General features: G+C 35.2%; 1 protein-coding gene across 2 annotated transcripts in view; it reads left to right on the forward strand.

The window, feature by feature from the left end:
* Positions 1-11,528, forward strand: part of HDAC9 (histone deacetylase 9) — a 458,471-nt gene that overhangs the window by 396,107 nt on the left and 50,836 nt on the right. The window lies entirely within an intron of this gene.

Raw genomic sequence — 11,528 nt, forward strand, 5'->3', positions numbered from 1 at the left:
TTAATAATTATTGATCCCTGTTGCTAATCAAAAATGCTTTGGGAAAAGTCTGGAGAAATCAATAAGAACTAGTATCATTTAACATGCCGCACAAATGGACTTCAGCTCAGAGGGGTTCTGTCCTTCTGACCTCTCCCCTTTGTTATAAGTGTGTTGAATGAAGTTGGTATTTACCTCAGGAGGACCAGGGAAGAGACACATACTTTTTTTGCTTGCATTTAAGCTATGCAACATATAGGTTTTTCTGAATGTCATGCACAACACGTAGGTGAAGAGCAAGGCTGTCTGTTTGTAGTGGCATGCTGTGGAAAGTGAGTATGTGCATAGAGCAGTGCAAGAGCCTTCTGTACATACCCACACAGGTGCTGGCTTGCAGCTGGGCTGGAAAGGGAATGCCCCTCTGACTGCAAGTAAGATGGACTGAGATTTTGCAACAGTTTTTAATCTTAATGGAGTGGCTGCATTCAAGAAGAAAGGAACATAGTATCTTGTTTGAGTAATGTGCATGTTTGAGCATCACTTATCTGCGTATTACAATTTTTAGTAAAATGCGTGTGAAAAAAAACTTTTGAAAAAGATTCATCCGCTTTTTTTTTTTTTTTTTTTACTTTTTTTTTTCTGACTCATCATAAGCATTGGATAATTATTTGGACTTAGCCACTGAGAAGACATGTTAAATGTCCTTTAAGCATCTATGATGCTCGAGGAGGATACTCTGGAGTGCATCATGCCTGTAGACAGGATGTTCTGACACAGCAGCTTCAACAACTTTCATATAAATTGCCGTAATATTCATATTTTCCTCTTAGAATAGACTGAATTTCACATGACAACGAAGTGTTGAATGTTGGAATTAATGCTAATTTCAATTCATTCATGAATTAATTAACTCTTCATAACATTTTAGGAACTGAGTCACAATACATCTTTAATATGCTGTGCATCCGTAAGTTGCACATGTGTCTGTAAGCAAAAAAAAAAAGTGATTTACAGTAGGTGGCTCTTGTTTAAATTAAGGGAAACACCAAAAGAGACTCAGATAATGATCATACACCTGAGAGATGAATAAGGCCTTTTGTACAGAGCCAAAGGAATTTATTATTCCCCAAAACAAAATTCTCTGCATTCCACCATACCTTTGTAGAACATAACACACTATATGTGGTATGTAGAGAAATGAACGGTTTATTTAAAAAAGATCATTTAAATTCCAAAGAGAAACATTCATATTAAAAACTACAAATAGGTATTTGTGCAAATTTTTTAATGCTATTTGTTTGTAAGAATTAAAGATTATGCCAAAACAAGTATATGTAAAGATTAATCTGCAAATATTATTTCTTTGTAAATCATAGAATCATAGAATGCTTAGAGTAGGAAGGGACCTCTGAGGGCCATCTAGTCCAACTCCCAGCATTCAGTCATTCAATCTTCAGCATTTTCCATACACTTAATACCTTGAATTTTCTGATGACCCAATACAAACTTTACACATAAAAATTAGGAAGAAATTTATATCAAATCTACTAACTTTGCCCTGTTAAAGACAGCTAAAGATATGCTGGATTCTTGATTGAAGTTAAGTTCTGTCTTCAGTTTACAGCAACAGACAAAAAATTAAAAAGTATTTACCAATCAGCATTTCCAAGTAATAAAGTAAAAGCCAGAGGATGAAAATTACAGATGAGATCAACTACAGCCTTGGAGTAACTGTATAGCAGGCCACTGCATAAAGAAAAATTTGGTCTACTAAATCTATGCAGTTTGAAATGCCTAGTTTATAAACTGCTTTTTAACTAATATTTTAATTTTTCCTGTACTGATGTACAATCTGATTTACTGAGCAGCTGCCATTTCTGATTACGAAATAAACTCATCAGCAACAAATAGTCCTGCATGTTTTTGCAGCTGATTTTAATGAATGGGTCTGATGGGCAAGTCAAGATTTCTCACAGTGTGATGACCTTCAGCTCCTCGAGTAGACAATAGTATGGAAAAAAGCCAATTGAGATTCATGATAATAGCAGAGCTAGAAGACAACTCACTTGCCTAATTTATCTCCAGTCCCATTAGTAACTAAATCACTAAAGGATTATTTTTTTTCCACTGAGGAAAAAAAAGTGTTTAAAAAATATCAGGAAGGGGGTTTGAATCTTTCCTTTCTTTCTGCACTTTTTAAATTACTTTCCACAAGTAAATATTTTTCTCCAACTGCCTTTGCAATCCTTCTCTGTTGATTTTCTGGGGAAAAAAGTTTTCACTAAACTAATTTTAATTTTCCTGTCTGCTGCAATATGGAAGTGAGAATAAGCATAAACTAAAACACTTATATCAACCCTAACTTTGAGGATTTCACAGACACATTTTCTTTCTGTTGCTTCTTTTTATCCCTTATCCATTTCAAAGGCAGCATTACACATACACAACTTGAAACATATACTTGATCTATGTGCATAAATGTAGTGATGGATTTTATAATCTGTTAAGAAAAACATGGGCTTCAAAGACTTAAGATGTTGCATAGTGTGGAACTTTCTAGTGCCAGGAAGCTTTTAAACCTTTGGTATCAGCTACATTCCTAATATCTCAGTAAGAAAAACTAGCTCTATAAACAATACCTTTTATTAGACCACTTAGATTAGCTGGAAATGGTATATTTCTGAATGAAAAATCCCTTTGTCCAGAAGAAGGTCTTCCTCAAAAAGAGGACAGTGTCAGAAAAGGAGTTTCTTTTTCCAAATAAACCTTGTTTTTTCTGAGGAAGATATTGTCCTCAGTAACAAACTGCCTGGTCCATGTCCTTAAGGCTACCACAGATGCACAAAGTCTAACACCAGGAAGCAAAGCAAAGAAAGCGAGGCACATGGCTGGTCCTGCTGACCCAAGGTCTTGCACAGTGATAGGAGCCAACTCCTGCTCAGGAGCTTCTCAAACTTGTGATAGGCCTGGGTCGCATTGTCAGGGATGTTCAAACCACTTACCTCAGATTTTGCTTTCTGTGACCGTGTCTTATGATTCAGGCTCAACTTCATTAACTGAAGCAATGGGGAAAAGAAAGTGTTTTATTGCCAAGTCCACTTTTGGTGCCACAGCTGCCTCCATGTTGCTTGGTTACACTGGTTTCCCAAGCTCCACTGTGCGGATGTGTGCAGGAGCAGAGCTCTCTCCCTCACAGGTCTCATATCCAGAGTAACAACTGATGTCATTGGAAACCCTTTGTTTGGATCAGGGACTATAAATGTGCTTTAATTTTACTGTGAACTATAAGCAACTAGAGGAAATCTTTCCTTAGTTCCTGACTGATATAATATTTCTTTTTTATTACTAGAATTGAGTTATATTTTTAATAAAATAACAGATATAATATCAACACAATATGTTATATATTGTAAAAACATAGCTGCGTAAAATCCTCTTTTTGTACTGGAGTAGTAAAAATTGTACTGACAATAAAATATAAGAAAAATTAGGAGCAAAGAAATAAAAAGGATAAAGTGGTTTTGTACTTAGAATAGTAAGGAGATGCCTGAAGAATATGAATCTGCTCTTCCATCTTGCCCTACTGATCCTTCGAAGGAAGTACTGAAGATAGGAATGATATATTCTATGCTTTATTTATAATTACTTTTTAAAACCTCTGATGAAATGTACTGTATTATCATGCCATTTGAATTCTCGGAGTTGTATGGGTCCGAAGAAGAGCTTCCAGGTCTGATCATAAATTTGCAAGTAGTTAGATCCTCTAAGAGCGCTGCTTTTAAATTTAGCCCTGCTGACTGTAGAGGTTCTCCCTGTAACATTATCCTGAGGTGAAGTACTTTCTCTTTGTTTTATAAAGCAGCCCTAAGAATAATGTCTGCATTAAATTCCCTGCTATCACTTTACTGATCAAGTAAATATTCTATCCAATTGCTCATTAAATGGTAACGATTCCATAAAAAGAATAAAGTAAATAGAGAAGTGTCAGGCAAGACTTAAGATTTTTTCAGGGTACTTATCTTTGTTAAGGGCTATAGTGATTTACTGGAGTTTTCCTGTTGTTTTACTCTCTTATTCCAAAGATGCTATTTGACACCAGAGTGCAAAATAAGATCAGCAATTAGCAGTAGGAAAAGATACTGCTGCAGGCATTATGGAGTAAATCATACCTGTCTATACTATGCCAAATTCAGGATACAAGGTTGATGCAGTGTCTAGAGTATAACTGACTAACCGAGCTGATTTGTAACTTGCAAAGATTTTATTTAAGCAAAGTACAATAACTCTCTTAATTTATCAAAAGCTACATTATGTTGTGATACACTTCCGTCAAGTGGGACCAATGGAAAAAACACTAAAGCTATGAACAAATTTCCCTTCTCATGAGCCTCTCATCAGGCACAGCATAGAGGACTTCACTGTTAGCATAACACAATCCATCTGATTGATCACAGAAAAGGAAACGATGCTTTAAACATCAAACTATTTCTGAAGTATATGTCATCTTAAATCATAGAACTTAATGCATAAAAAGAGTTGCTGACTTACACATAGAATACAAGTCTTCTGCTGAGGAGTATCCTCTTATGGCATGAACTGGTGCTTCTCAGAAAACAAGTAAGAGCAATCACGTTAAATTTGGGTGTCTGTCCTTTTGGTTTCTGCTTTGCAGATAACAAGGTCCCTCAGTGTGGCATACAACTCTATAAACAGATAAAATACCTAGCATCTGGTGACAAGCAGCTCAGAAGTAATGTGTTCAGTTATAATAATAAGGTAATTGATCTCTGAAACAAATGATCTAGCAATGTGCATTGTCATCACGGAATACTTTAAATGAGACTTATAAATAGGCTGCTTACAGTGGCCTTAAAAACAGGTATTCCGTAGCATACTCAGACATTAGAAGCTTGACTTTGCAAAATTTCTCTTCAATGACAAGTGTTTTCTTGAGTCTTCACAATTGTCCTGCTGTACAGTAGAATTCTTTTCACTTTCTCATGTCTGGTGTGCAGTGTGTATGTTAGAAACACACCAAAGGAAAGGGCTAAAATCACACATCCCAAATTCAAATGTAGAAATGGTCTGGGTCTAAAGTATTTCAGATATATTTCAGAACAAAGGCTTCCTGTACACAAGCCTCACTATTTCTAAAACACTCTATATAGCTATTCTGAATATTTCTAGTGCTGCAAGCTGTATGAATATATATATATGGTAATCTTATGTGGTAAATTTATACTGTAATTTTCCCTGAAGCATTTAATTTCTGAATCAGTCCCCGAATAATTTTTAACTATTTCCTGCACATTATGTTGGACTCATAATTGTGAGTTATTTAGAACAGGATAAATGTAAGGTCTTTGGGAAGGAACTGCATGCTCTTCTGATTGTTGAACATCTAGTAGGAAAGGCTTCCCTGACTCTTGGCTCTCTGAAAGGGAGTCCCGACTGAGACAACTGTGGCTAATGTAGTGTATAAATGTTAAAGGAGGGCTGAAAAAAAAAGAGTCCATGTAAATTGACAGCTGACTAAACAGAATAGTGGTTTCGATTTGGTAGCTGCTTAAACACAGTTCAAGTCTCTAAAGATAGCATTGCAGGCTTTTATGATGCCGTCTCTTTTTTTTTCTCTTCAAAAGCAAGAAAGTAGTTTTGACTCAACTGTTAGAACAAGCAGCTACGATCATGAAAAGGCCGGCAGTAACTACATCAGAGTGCAGATCCACTGCTGTAGAAAAGTGGGGTCACATGCCCCATTCCCTTCTGAATTGTCCATTACTTATCTCCCATAGGCACGGATACTTGTCAGATCACTCTGTAAACATATGCAAACTAACTCATCAACCTAACAGAAAACTTTACCAACCGAATAAATGAATGGATTTTTGTGAGGTTATCAAAGTGAATCGGCTTATGGAGGGACCAATGTAAGCCAGAACTAGTGGATGGGAGTCAAGGACAGTAGAGGAAGGAAGAGATAAGGTACGATACCTTTTGGTAGCAGAAAGCTGTTAAATTAACTCAGTTGCCACAGCTGTCTTCTCAAATGAATTCTTCTGGGTTCTGATATTTGATTTTGGTTAACATAATTTGGTTATCTTTGCAATACTGGAGATGATAAGATAGTTGTCCAGCAGGATAGATTTTGTTGTTGACTCAGCTAAAAGCTTTAAAGGTGGATATAGAGAAATGATCAGTCATAACGTTTTCCATGGAGGAATCTCTGATTCATATCAGAAAATCTCCTGACAGGTTCATTGGTGACAGAAATTCAGTCATAATTATTTTCATTGAATTTGCATTGCAGGGAGAGAAGGAAAGCATTTTGTGTTGTTGTTGTTGTTGTTGTTTTCCCTCTTACCGCCTAGTATTGATTTCATATGGCTTAGGTATGGTCTTGTGTTGCTCAGCCTCACAAATCAGATTGTGCTGCATTTACTCATTTGTACTCTAAAAGTTTGATCTTGTACTGCAGATTTCAGTGAATTCTCTGCTGGTGCACCCAGGATTTATTATTTGTTATTGAAATTTGTACTACATTTACAAGTGCAAACATTTAGAAAAATCCAAGAATCATACTCTGTGAGGAGAAAAATCTTTTAGTTCCTGTTGATTTTTAAATTAGATGAGGATTCACTGTATAAAATTAGTGTCCTCTCTAGAACAGAGAGTAGTAAATGGCAATGATGAATATATAAGAGAGTAAGATTTTTTTGTAGATTTCTGTTTGAAGAAGGGATTAATGATTGGATAAGTACAGAAAAAGAAACAAAAATGCTGAATTGACAATTCTAATGTTGGACTGAGGAATCTATCCTCACGTGTGGTCAGCTAAACGTGTATCAGTGGTTTGGACTGTGGATTTCAACCAAAAGAAACAGAATTGGATCGGTGAACATGTCACCTCATTTGGAGAAGCCAGAGAAATCATCGACTTCAAACTTCGGGCCACTCATCTTCAAAGCGTCTTCAGGATTCACAGGTCTTAGCAATTCTTTTGTTATTGCCCAGTGTTTTCAGTCGTTATCTGTTAATTAGTAAGCCTTTCAGAAAGGAACTACCTAGGAAGGAATTGAGAACAATTAGAAACATTAATGAATAAATGCTGATGACCTGCTCTTTCACTTAGCCTTTCTTTCTGTAAACCAGCCAGGAGATATTTCCATTTTCCATTCCCACTCTGCCCCACAAAAAGAAGATGTGCCTGCTGGATAGTTAACTAAGTGGCGCAAGTGAAAAACCACCTGTATACTATATTCCAGATATGCAGTACTGATACATCTGCAGAATGCATCAGGTGCCAGTTCCTTGATTTAGGGCAGTTTCTAAAGACAGGGAAGAGGATAGATTAAAATGGGGGGGAAAAAAAAAAACATCTACAGAACCATTAAGAATTATTTTCCCTTTTCGGTCACCTTCCCTTATCTCTTCGCCTACATCTCATCATTTTTTCTTTCATGCTATAGTAATCACTCTGGCTAACGGCAATAACTGATGTGAGGGGTACAGTGGAGGCACAATTTGTTACATTTTCTCTCAATTTTGAAATTTAAACATATGAAATCTTTTTTTTTTTTAATTGAAACCAAAAGACTGTAATTTAATAGAAGAAAGAGAAGGTAAAAAAGGTTTTTTCTTTTTTTTTTTCTTTTTACTTATACAGTATTTAACTTCTTAAGTTACAATTTAAAAACAACAAATTAGAGTTTAGGGCTATTTTGAAATTAATGGAGCTTGACACAGTGTTCAACAATGTGCATGTGCTTTTTGCAGGATTGGGTCCTGAGAGAAAATTGTTGAAAGACATCTCCAAATGTGGATTTCTCCATAACAAAGTGTCTGATCTTTTATAGCATCGTTGCATTGGGAATTAGGCTTGTCTTTGGGAATTTGTAAATCCTTTAGTAGAAGAGCATGATTTATGTCTTAGAATTTAACTATTCTCTGTAATAAATAGAAATGTGCCACAAGTATTTACTTGGTTGTGCCATGGGAAAATTTTTAACATATTGTTCACAGCTTCAGAATGCTATAAAAGAATACGTAATTTGCAGTCCGGACTATGCTTTGTAATTTCTAACCAATATATTTGATTAATATCTTTCAAAAGAGACACTAGCCAAAATGTTTACATCTCATTAGGCAAAGAAGAAGGGAACACACACAATTTTGATTATGAGTTTGGATGGTTCATTTCTTTGGGTTTCACATCCCTACTACTTAAGGCAGACTGTAACTTTAAGATGTTATCTCTTGCCTGCACAAATAAACAGCCAGTTATGCTTTTTATGGTGGGTAGTTCTCAAACCAACAGGGGATTAGAAGATATTAGCTGGAGTTTGTGGTTCCCTGCTGAACTATCATGAGGTCCATGGATTCCTGTCCTGAATATTTCACAGAGCAAACACCTCTTATCTGGGGTGATATTCTCACATTGGCCTCTTGGCCATGGACTTCAAAAGCTAATCACAGGGAGACCTAGAGAGGCAATAACCCTCAATATAACAGTCTCTCCTGATAGGGACAGACAGGGTAAAGGTAAGGCGTCTCTGAAGTTTGCTCTTGTGTGTTTAGCCCCATGGGGTGATAGGGGGCCATCTGTTTTTAGGTCTGCAAACTCATCTTTTTCACACTGTCCCAGTATCAAGTACACTTCAGGTCTGACTAACATCAGCACCAGCAAGTCTTCACTGATTTGAAGAGATTTTCTTGATATTTTTAGCTTTGATCCCCAACCTTAATTGACGTTGAGTTTTTGTTTTTAATCAAGCAAATGCATAAAATGAATAGAAAAGTGAAGGTCAATATACTATTGAAGAAAAGAAATATGATTAAGGATCATTATTTGTGGCTAAAGGGAAATGAAAGCTTGGCCATGTGATTGAAACATCAACTTGAAACATCAACTTGTTGCAGTAGTTTTAATAAGTTACATACTATGCAGTAACTCAGAGGGTGCTTGCACGTTAACTGATTGTCCAAATAGAATATAGTCCTACCAATCATTAAAATGCTGTTCAGAGTTATTTTTGTCCTGGCCATTCCCTTAATGCACTTCATATTTTTGAGTTATTTCCTGCCAGCCAGTTCTTTATCAACAGAACATTGATACCTTTTTGCAGCCTCATGATTCTAATAGCCTTAATCCAAACACTTAGTACTATGAAATCTGCAACGAGGTGCTGCAAGTTGCCAACATTCGTGCATTAAAAAAATGCAAATTTTGACCACTCCACCATATTAAAATTTACTAAAATAATGAAGATTTACAGGAATAGCCCTTGCACTGTAAGCACTAATATCGTAAAAGCACGTGCTAAAATATCTTCAAATGCATATTCAAATCAGAAGTCCATTGTTTAAATCATTTAAATACCTTCTGAAGTTTTTTAGAATTAACTTGGAAAGAAAAAAAAATAATTCTGCTGTAAAATAGGTCTATTTGAATTGCATTTATTAGTACTTTATTTCCTTAAGAGTACTCCTTTTTTTTCTATCATTGATTATTATTAAATATACAATAAAATGGACCAAGGGACAGATCTCTGACCTGCTTTAATCCTTTTAGAAGAGAAAACTAAAAATAGTTATGTATCCAGAACAACAAAATATTGCTAGTTAATCAAAATTCATCTACTTCTTGGTTTCTGTTTATGGTTGTAATTCTCATCATGAGTTAAATATTTCTGTTTCCTTTGATCCAGAGCCTTATCCCTTTTCTTTAGATACCACTCTGTAAAGAAAAGACTGGTAAAAGAAAAATACTGGTTCTTTAGCTATATGGTGACCAAGATTTTTTTTCAGTATCAAACAGTGCATCTATATAGGTGCAGTTTGGTTGTGAGAGCCACTTTCTAAATCTGCTTTGCGCCTAGTTGAGATAGATTAACATCCTCAAACAACAACAAAAAAAGAAATCAAAACACAGGTAATAATAGAATTTATCCTTCAGTAAAATTCCTGGGTTTTAAAAATGCTATCCATCATTTATGTTTTCATCAATGCAATCTCAATTTAAGCATATCGTGTAGGTTCGAATACATCTTTTTCCTGCTATTAAATAATGGTTGAGTTTTGTGAAGTATAACTTAAAATTTATATGCAGAATAGGCTGTGAAAATAAATACTCAATTTTAAAATTAAATAAAAATACTAATATATTTTAAGTAGGAATTTTTCATATTACTGTCTTTCTTATTTTTAATTCTTCAATTTGTTCAAAATTTGTTCAAAAGCCTTGGAAAAATGAGCATGAATATCTTTTGTTTCATTCATGATTTTTTTGCAAAAGAAAAAAAACTTGTAACAAAGAAAATCGTTGTTATTTTTTTTATCTATTTTATTTCTGTTGAAAAGGCCAGTATCTTCAGTGTTCCTATATTCAGCTGAAGGTTATAGTTCACTCCAGGTAAGAAATCACTTTTTTTTGTTCCTACAGGAACTATATTTGAGGAACAGCTTTACCTTGAAATCACATTTGAACATGTACTCTGTGTACTTACTCCAGGAATTTCAAGAATTTTTTTTGTAATCAGCTTGTAGAACAGTAGCATCTCTATATCTTTCAAAGCATCTTAGCACCACAGAACTAGAACTGGTAAATTGAATAAAATACTGTTTAAACTGATTTTCATTCAGCCAAACACTTGAGCAAGTAACCTACTCAAACCTTCATCAAGCCCTGGGAAAAAGAGTAAGGAAAATTTATTGATCAAGTGATAAGATGTTATTTCAAAACTTGTAATTTAATTAGCAGATACACCACATCAAAGGAGTTATCGTAAAAACTGTGATGTTTATATGAACTTGTGAAAAAAACTTGTTTTTTCTAGTGGTGTCAACTGCATCAACTGTAGCTTTGTAGAAAATACATGAAGACTGTGCATATGTACTGACCTGTATAATTATTTCTTTTGACCTTTTTTGGGTGTATGTATTCCCAGACAGAGCGCACACCTCTGGGAATTTCCCAGCATACCTTTTGAGGGAAAACATTGAGGTCACTAAAGTTGAACAGAATTACTAAGCTGAGATCTTGAAAGGATATGGAAAAAAAGTCGTAGATCTGAAATGGTTACTTCCACAATGAGTTTTAGTCCTTCCATTTTCTTGAGGATCACTGTCTTTTTTTTTCCAAACCATATTACAAATTTGAAAATTATCTAGACTAGCACTGTTTTTCATAATGGCTTAGGCTATTGATGGAGAATAAAGATGATTACTTCAAAAACACTTAAGGGAGTTCTGTGCAGTTTTAATAGCTTGAGTGAAACAAAACACCAAACGGGATGTCTTTGTCCCCTTTGAACTTAAAGCATCACATGAACATGAAGCTACTGCAGTCACTGATTAGTTATGTGATGCTGGACTGCCAGTAGCATCTTAAACTTATCTTAATGAAGATAAGTTTTTACACTGTGCTTTTAAAAAAGAATGGGAAATTGAATCTGCCTGGTCAAATTTGGCACTTTATCTTAGACATAATAAAGCTGAGAATGAGGGAGAAGGGGAGAGAGGAGAGGAGAGGAGAGGAGAGGAGAGGAGAG

This window comes from Numida meleagris, chromosome 2 (genome assembly GCF_002078875.1).
Source record: "Numida meleagris isolate 19003 breed g44 Domestic line chromosome 2, NumMel1.0, whole genome shotgun sequence".
Lineage (NCBI taxonomy): Eukaryota > Metazoa > Chordata > Aves > Galliformes > Numididae > Numida > Numida meleagris.